The 9,956-nt window shown below is 30.4% G+C and overlaps 1 long non-coding RNA gene across 1 annotated transcript; it reads left to right on the plus strand.

Moving 5' to 3' along the window:
• Positions 1 to 2,350: 2,350 nt before the first annotated feature.
• LOC127810899 (uncharacterized) lies at positions 2,351 to 5,038 on the plus strand. Its single transcript, XR_008025604.1, has 3 exons — positions 2,351 to 2,729; positions 3,960 to 4,026; positions 4,780 to 5,038. It is a non-coding gene; the product is annotated as an uncharacterized LOC127810899 (long non-coding RNA).
• The last annotated feature ends 4,918 nt before the right edge of the window (positions 5,039 to 9,956 follow it).

Genomic DNA, 9,956 nt, shown 5'->3' on the forward strand with positions numbered 1-9,956 from the left:
AATAAAAGAATGGAGGTAAGGTTAGGCACGGATCTCCCACACTGGAACACATTCCACTATCAACAGGTAAGACAGACCAAAACCAAAAATAATCATACTCGACATAGGCCTCGCTAGACTAAATTAATCCAGAAATAAACCACAATCAAGTACACATTGTTACATAACAATGACAAAGCTGGGAATACATTCCTCACCCAAAGTACACCCTCACAAAAAGTATCTTTTTTGTGACAAAATTATGACAAAATAGAGTTTTCTCATGCCAAATTCAAAATGTGAGTAAAGTTGTGACAAATAATATTTTGACAAAATATTTTGTCATAATATAGCGATATAGATAATTTATAATGACAAAATAATTTTTGTCACATCAAGTTGGCGCCAAAAATTCAGCTTACATATTATGAGAAAATAATTGTCATAAAAAATTTTATCACAATATTTAACTATATAAGATGTAATTACAAAATTTTTTAGTCACAATAAGTAATATTTTTTATAACAAAAATAGTTTGTCATAACATAATATTATAAAAAAATATATGAAAAAAATAAGTACGTCACAATAAATTCATTTTTTTTGTGACAAAAATAATTTTATTAAATTTAATTTTTCATAAAAATACATCATATTAAGAATAAAAAATAATAATATAGTGAAAAAAATTAAAAATATTTTGTCATAATAAAAAATAAAAGACTGACAAAAATATTTTATTATAATATTTTGTCAATATTTTATTAAGATATTTTGTCATAAAATATTGATGCCAAATTTTTTATGTCAATATTGATTAGAAATTTTGAAAAATAATAAAATAATATTTTTTTTTATAATTTTAAATTTTCATTAAAAATATTATTTTTAAAAATTTTAATAAAATAATATTTTTAGTTTTTATTAAAAATTTTCAAAATTAAGAAAAAAAAATTAAAATAACATTAATATTATGATGCCAGCTGAGCTATGTACAGTCAAGATGAACAAATAAATAAATTTTTATTTTAAACCAATTTATATATTAAAATTTTAAGCCATGCATTGACTGATGTATTAAAACTAATCTCCCAAGCTTTCTCTAATTGAGTGACAAATTAGGAGTCCAAATTGAGAGCCCTGTGGCGTCTACTTAACGTGGGAAAGTTTGCATCTTTTCTATATATCTATATATATATAAACCAATTTAAATTTTTATTAATATTAAATATTTAAATTTATTAAACTTTAATTGGTCAACCCATTAAGTTTACAAATATACGAAGGTGGCCATCACATGTTTTTTTTTTAACTAATTTAATAAATATTAAATATTAATTTCTAAATATAATTTTTTTAAAAATAAATATTAATTATAGAATATTATTAATTTTTTAAAAATAAATACAAATCGTCTTTTTATTTTTTACTTAATTAATTTATTTCAAAATTTTAAAAAATATATATTTATTTTAGTTTATCTATAATGGCAAAAAAAACAATGATTGCAGGTCATCTGTCAGAGAATTACGTGCTAATCTTTCTATCCATAGATCCAAAGTTACACAACATCTAAGAAAGTAATTATAGAATATTCAAGGGGTACAACTTTATTACAGAATAATCTAATTCACTCACGTTAATAGTTTTTTATTTTGTCGATACTCAGTGCTGATGATGATTGCTGAACACAACGGATCCAAGTTCATTGATATCATCTAGAAGGCGGTGGATCTAGAAGGTGCATGGTGACTGGTGGATTTGGAAGGCGATGCAAATCTGGAAGGCGGAGTCAGTGAATCTGGAAGGCGATGCTAGTGGATTTGGAAAATAGTGGATTTGGAAGTTGCATGGTAATCGGGACTGACCGGTGGATCTAGAAGGTGGTGCCGGTGGATTTGGAAGGTGCACGGTGATCGGGAGTGACCGATGGATCTAGAAGGCGGTGGATCTGGAAGGTGCACCAAGACCAGAAGTGACTGGTGGATTTGGAATGAGAGAAGACACAGGGAAGAAGAAGAGTAGAAGGAGAAGAAAAAGAAAAATTATGGAAAAATAAAGACAAATTTAGTGACGAAAAAAAATTCCATCTCAAAGTTAAAACGAATTTAGAGACGAAAATTAATCCATCTCAAATTTATTTTATTAGTTATCATAATCATGAAATATTAAAAATAATAAAATATTATTTAACAAAAACTAACTACGACTTTAATTTTGGTCGTTAATGTAATATTAAAAATTAAATATTTTAACTTTATGAATTAAATAATTAATAATATTATTTTTATAAATTATTTTATTTGTATTTAATAAATAAATATTAAAAAAAATAAGAAAGAAAAAAATATGGGCGAGTGATCCCCGCATTCTTCCCCAAATCCCAAGCCCTTATTTCTCCTATTGGGGTACCAAATCCCCACCTCTTTCCATTGGGATACCAAATCCCTAATTTCTTCCACTGTTAAATCTCCCTCTCCCATACTCCCAATCGTTTCCAGCTCTATCGCCTGCTGGTCGTCGCCTTCGCCGCCTCAACGCAGCCGTGACCTCTAGCTCATTACATCTGCCTCCTCAATGCCACCGCTATCGCCTTCTTGATCGCTGCCTCTACGCTTGCCGTGTCCATCTCCCATCGTTTATTGGTCGTCTCCTCCGCCGCGACTTCCAGCCCATTGCATCGCCTCCGCAATTCCGTCGCTGCCTCCTCAATGCCGCAACCGCCTCTTGCTCCATCGCTGTTAACTAGGTCTCTTCATCTCACACAACTGGTTTTATATTTTTTAGATTCGATTTTTTATATGTTTTTATTTCTTTTTCTGAATTTATGATTCACTATGACTGTGAATGCCTTCTTATTAAGCTGCACATGTAGACTCACAGAGTCATTTCAGAGACGTGATGGACTTGCTTGTATCTCACTTTTTTTGTTTTTAATCTTCAGAGACTGTGAATGCTTTCTTATTAATCTCACTTTTTTTTGTTTTCTTATTTTTTTTCTGCTCAATCATTGATAATTTTTGTATTAATTATTTTTTATTTTATTTCAGACATGATGAACTTGCTTGTATCTTTCTTACAACATATTTTGATAGTCCTTTCAATTATATGCAACAATGATTGTATTTTTGTTTGAGGTTATAGAGATTATATAAATTACCCTAAACACCCATTTATTATATAAATAATTTTCAATTATATGGAACATAGTTTCAGTTGAGAAAATATTTTGTGAGTTTGTAAATTGAGATTCAGTACATTACAAATTAACCTCACATTCCGCAGAATCCAATGATCAAGAGAACATTTTCTCCAATATTTCAGTTTTAGTAGAGATAGAATTGTTTCTAGAACATTTTATGAACATCAGGAAGTGAAAAGAACAAAAAAACAACTTAGAAGTGGCTAAAAATATTTGGAGTATTGAACCTAAAATGCATCTATGTGTGTGCATTATCTAGTTAGATATGGAAAGATCATATTTTTTTAAAAAAGTTCATACAAGTTTAAAGTCTAATTCCAAGTACTTCTGCAGTTCATAGCTAAGGACTCTGCCAATCACTCTCTTATTTCACACTCTATTATTTCAAAGGGGAAACAATTATATTAGTCAGGGAAATTAGAAGTATAGTCACGATGTAGGGTTGTGACACAAGTGGATTATATAGTTAATATTAAAAACTGTTTTGTCTGTTAACATTTTTCTTTCTTTTATATTATATTTTATTTTCATATTTTCCAGTACTTCATTTCATGCATAGAAAATAAACCAGATTTGGTAATATTTGATTTAGCTTGCCTAAAATAAGTGAAAAGTTTACATCTAGCATCAACATCTCAGTTGTGGGCTTGCATATCTTATTCTTAGATTGGTGAGAAAGATTTCATTTCCTAAAAACTTCTAAGGTAAACAATCACTTATGTTCATGCATGTTTATTTTGATATATGTTACTAATTTATTTTCGTTGTGCTTTGTAGTAATATGAAATAGACAAAGACAAGAAGGAAGGCTCAAAAATTGGTAAACATGTCTTCATACCTCCAGGTACTTTATAAACATGCTTTTATTTGTTGTATGTTATGTAGCTTGTGATGTAGATGTTTTGAGGCTTTCTGTTATACCCCTATCTTCTGGTCTCTGGTTTTTCTACTAATGTTGGCTCATCAGATAATGATTGTTTGCCATTGGAATGAAAATATTCAAAGCTTAGAATGTGTTTAGGAAGGCAAAAAAATTTAGTCTGATTAGTAATTATGCTGGTAGTTTTATGATTGATCCATATATATATATATATATACACATACATATTTTTAGATGATCCAGCACACTAGATAACACCAGTACTTGAGCTTCAATTTTTGTTGTATAGATGCATTTACTATTAGGAGAAACTGGCTCAAAAGTTAAAACCTTTATCGTTCCATGTTGATGCCACAGTTAATAATAGAGCCACTGGGTGAATGGTGATTTTGTGTTCTTGAATGTTTTCCATTTGGATGATTTGGCTCTATTTCTTGTCTCTATGTTTCTATTGTTTAGAATTTGTCCTTAATTGTTATTATTATCATTGTATTCTTTGTGAATGGATCTCATAATATGTAGCCTTTTTGATTAATTTTTTAGCAACCAATTACTATATTTGATTATCTATATGAACTCCCAAATGTTTTCACATAAGAAGCACAGAGGAAGCGCATGCATTAAATAATATGCATTGTAAAGATTTGACTATAATCTCATGATATAGTGGTTTGCACGATTTGTTTGTTTTAATTGTTTCTTTTATTTGAATTGTAGGCAAGCCTTAGTAAAGAAAGTTGGACAATCGATGCCTCTGAATGGACTTTCTAGTCTAGTGGTTGCAAGACCCTCTTCAAGAGATTTGTTGTTGGGTTTATTTGTTAAATAAAATAATTTCTTTTATTTTAAATTTTGTTTTAGCTCATTTAGTTTATGTGAGTTAGTTTTAGCTTATGGAAGGAGAAATAACATATTTGTTTTTGTTTAAATGATTCAATATCATTAACTTATTTAAAGTAATTATCAATTATTGAGTAATATTAGTTCTAATATTTGTCATGCTTTATATTGCTCTTATTTGAGCTGTCATTTCCTCTTTCTTGCTTGGATTGCTTTGATACTAATTATTATAGGTGCACAATTCTTAAAAATATTAGGTAATATTATATTATTGAAAAATATTTCAATTTTAACAAAAATATGTCATTTTTTATGATTTTATGAAAAAATAATTTCATCATTGTTAATATTTTCTTACTAAAAAAACTTGTCATTTGTATGAATTATTGACACAAATATTTTTGTCACTATTGAGACATTGACAAAAATATTTTATCACTATTAAAAAATTTTAAAAAATTTGTTTTGTCACTATTTTTATATTGTCAAAAAAATATTTGTCACAAAATTAAATGATTGACAAAATTATTTTTCTTTATAAAATATGTAACAAAAATTTATTCTCAAATTAGCAAATAAGTTACAAAATTTATTTTATCACATTAAAAATTATACTAAATAAGTTGTCACTATTTAAATTGTGACAAAATAATTTTTCACAAGATACACTTTGTCACGATAAAACATATGATTTGTATCTAAAATTTAGATTTATTGTGACTAAATAGTACTATTGTGGCAAAAATATTTTCTTTTACAACAAAATAATTTGTCATAATAAACTAATTTAAGTGACAAAATAGTCTTTCTCACAATGAAACTGATGAAATTGTGACAAAACTCGATTTTGTCACAATAGACTTATTAAGACAAGCTTATTGTGACTAATGTGTGACAAACTAATTTTGTCCTAATAAATATATTGTGACAATTTTTGTACTTATTGTGACAAATTAATTTATCACAAGAAGCAAAAATTCTTGTAGTGGCCAAGGCTCCCATCACAATCACATATCGGAGTTCCCGAGCCATAGCTATCTGGAGCCCAGCATCCACTCATAGCTATCGAGGGCCAACTCCATACCACAGTCCACATCAAACAATAACCATGCAATGCAACAGATAATAAATGCAATGGCTCTTGTAGCATTGGTATGATGGCAACACTCCCATAAACCAAGCATCAGGCTATGCTATACCCACATAGGAATTCATACAGGCAAAATGCTCTAAATGCACGTGCTCACCTATCATACCCAAATTGGCACTCAACAGGCCAACCGAGTTATGCCAATGTGCACACTTCCTCGTACATACAAGCATGACCCCCAATAAATGTAAGCCCGTTCCCACCCAATATCATGTCATGCAATATGCCACATAATGGCAGAGCCGATTGACAGTGACCAAGGTACCGGTCGACAATCTATGACCAGGAACAACCAATCAATAGCTGCCCTAGGCCCGATGACGGTTCATCCTAGTGTCACTAAATAGTCAACACATTACCTTACCGGACGACAGCTCATGTCGTCTGTTATCACCACTCACGCCCATATAAAACCACAATCACATCATGATATGCATAACACCAGGAGTGGGTGTCCGGCGATACTAGCTTCCCCAACTCGTCTATAGTCTCTCGTAACGGCTGATAACAGGCGCCCATATATCAAACCATCAACTGCCATGACCCAATGATCGACGATCAGTAGCTATGTATCCCATACCCTATAACTCACACAAACAGATCCTGAGACTTCCGGTTACAACAACTTACCCCGGAGGATACCCATAACCACCACTGACTCATTAAGAACCTAACACCAACCAGGTTTGACATCATTCCCAAGGAAGTAGGGGAGATACAATACCCTGCAAGCACTTACAAAATTAAACCCCAAAAGTCTTCTATTTAATTTAATTAAATTTAATTCACACAATAATTGTCTATAAAGTACACAATTAATTTTTAGAACCAAATCAAGTTGAGGAAGGATATAGAATTCATAAATCGAATGAGAATCACGAAGGGAGTAAAGAGCTTGCCTTTAATTTGCAGATTTTAGGGTTTTTATACCCACACGTCGCTAATAGTTTAATTCATCTAAAATTAATAAAATTACACCCTAAATTAAATTTCAATCGTACAGATTAATTAATACACATTTCTAGACTTACTTGGCTATTTAAACTTGGATTAAACCAAATTTAATCTTGAATTTCCCTCATATTCTCCCACCTTCTTCACGTCGGTGCGTTGCTCCTTCCTCTTCAATTTTTCCCTTCATTATTACTGTTAATTCTACCCCGTTTACAAGCTGAAATGAGGAATTTAAAGGGTAAAAAGAAGGCCCACCAGTTGTCACGTGGCTTCCCAATTGCACTGCCTTTAGCCCCAAAATGACGACGTTTTGGGGGGGGGGGGCATTGGCTGGAAAATTCCAACAAAATCCCCTCCAGCGCGCGTAACCCCTAAGCCTCGATCCCATGTTTTCCACCTGGTCCCTCCGGTGCACAACTGTCCGCTCTAATTGCCTTCACTCAACTAATACATTCACTTCATTAAACTTAAAGAAGTCCTCCGCCACTTTCAGAATTTTACATTTAAACCCACAACTTTCAGAAACTTCCACATACACCCTACTTATTAATAACTCTTATACCCACATTTTTCAACAATTAATTACCCATCACTCTAACATAAAATAAATTAGTATTTGCCTTAAACTCATAAATATTCAATAATTACCAAAACTACAATAATTAATAATTACCTTAATTACAATAATTAATAACTATTAACCATTTCTTATTTAAATTACTAAATATTTTCTATTCCCAATTAATTTAACAATTATTAACTGTTCCCAATCAAATTAATAATCATTAATTATTTCCAAATTATCAAGATATTACAAAATATCTCAAAAATTAAAACATAAAAGTTGTATATCTTCCTCTTTTCTTTTCATAACATCTTGAATAAGCTAAATCAGAGTTTAGATGAGAGAGTTATGCCCAAAATACCAAGGGATGTCAAAACTGTCCAACTTCCAATTTTTTTAAATAATGCCCCCATATCTGAATATGCTTCACGAAAATCTCCAAATTCGATTATGGATTACACATATGATTTATATAAATGCACGAGAATTATATGAGGTATTTTATGGAGCATTTTATATTATTAGAGCATGCTATATTATTTAAGTATGATTAAATGCATGGTTAAAGTTTAAGATTACTATACATACATGGGTTCACGATAAGGTGTGCAAGCATGTGTTTATTCATAGATTATTATTATCAAGATTAGAGCGCCTATATTTTAAGCTGAGTGGGTAAAGCATGCTCCGGATTATTCCGCTGGGGCATACACACGTTAGTCAGCCGATGGGTTATTAGGGGCCGGGCTTATATGGTATGTGAACCCCACAGATCAAATCAGTGCAGAGCTTATTGGCTCCAGAGCCTATTTATGTATTGCATGCATCCTGATTATGTATTTATTATATAAGCATAAGTCATGTTTCAGTTGCATGACATTTTAAAGCCCCACGTCAGTTTATTGTGGGTGTCAGCAATATATTGCATGTGATATCATGGCTTATGCCAGTTTTTAGTGGGTTTTAGCTTTCCATAAGTATGGTGTATTTCAGATATGCTATGCGTGAGATTCATTTATATGTTTCAGTTTAGTGATTCCAGCTTCCAGTTATTTTATATTGCTTGCTGGGCATTGTGGACCACTTTGCTTATGTCATTCTAGGCATGAGCAAGGCTAGAGGGGATGTCGAGCCTAGTGGAGTCTGAGTGCTAAGCCTAGACGTGTACAGAGTAATCTAGAGTTAAAGGCTTCTTTTGATGTCAGTTTCAATTGTTTTGTTATGTACGAGTCAAATCAATGTATTTTGAGATTTATTATGTATATATGACCCTGATATACATAGATTTGCCACAGATATGTATGTTATTTTGTACCCTTGTCAAGGGTTTCCAGTTCTGTTGTTTGGCATTTCTATTTATGTGAGTAACATGTACCATCCTTATTGACACTTCCTCCTTGGGTCCCTGAGCTAGGGTACTTAAGGGTGAGAGCGCCACAAGATGCAACAAACATTTTTACTTAAAATTATATAATTATATTTAAATTCTTATATTGAGTAAGTTTGATTTAAATAGTTAAAATAAATATTAAAGAATATAATTTATTTTAAATTGTAAAACATAATTTGTTTTTTTATTATATTATATATGTATCTAAATATAGTTAACAAATTAAAATTAAAACTTTTCATTTTAAAATCTTTAATTTATTATAAAAAAAGATTGACATAATTTAAATTTTATTTAATATAAATTTAAAAAATATATATATACACATTAATAAATATCTAAATTCAAATAAAATTAAAAATAACTATTTATCATTCAATTCTTAAATAAATTTAATAATTTCACTTCAAAGATTCACAAAATAAATACAAACCAATTTAATTTATTAACATTTAAATTTCAATCAATGATTTCATTTTAACCTTCACAATATTCGAAGATCACAAATTCAATATTCAACTTCAACATCTTCAATACAAATGCATAATTAAATATCATATTAAATATCAACATTCACAATATAAATTAAAATAATTACAAAATAATATTTAAACACTAATTTGTGAAGCTCTCATTATATAGGCCTAATTCTTCTCGCTCTCATTTGTGAGACCCCAAACTCCTTCTCATCTGGATGCACACAAAACACAATAAAAAAACAAATCAAGTATTTAATTTTCACTTCAACAAACAAATTATCATCATCACCGAGTCAAAAAAACAACATTAAGCAAACAAGAAAAATTAATGTAGAAAAGGGAATATGTAAATATATATAAATATATGTATGCATATATGTACGGAAGTAACAACCACCGCCACCAACACTGCCGGCGACCACCACCGGGCAAAGATTTTCACAATCAAAGCCTACCATTAAAAACACCAAGTTAAGAGAGTTAACATACAAAAAAAATTGGCCATATTTAACTATT

The sequence above is a fragment of the Diospyros lotus genome, chromosome 10 (assembly GCF_014633365.1).
Source record: "Diospyros lotus cultivar Yz01 chromosome 10, ASM1463336v1, whole genome shotgun sequence".
In the NCBI taxonomy this organism is placed as follows: Eukaryota; Viridiplantae; Streptophyta; class Magnoliopsida; order Ericales; family Ebenaceae; genus Diospyros; species Diospyros lotus.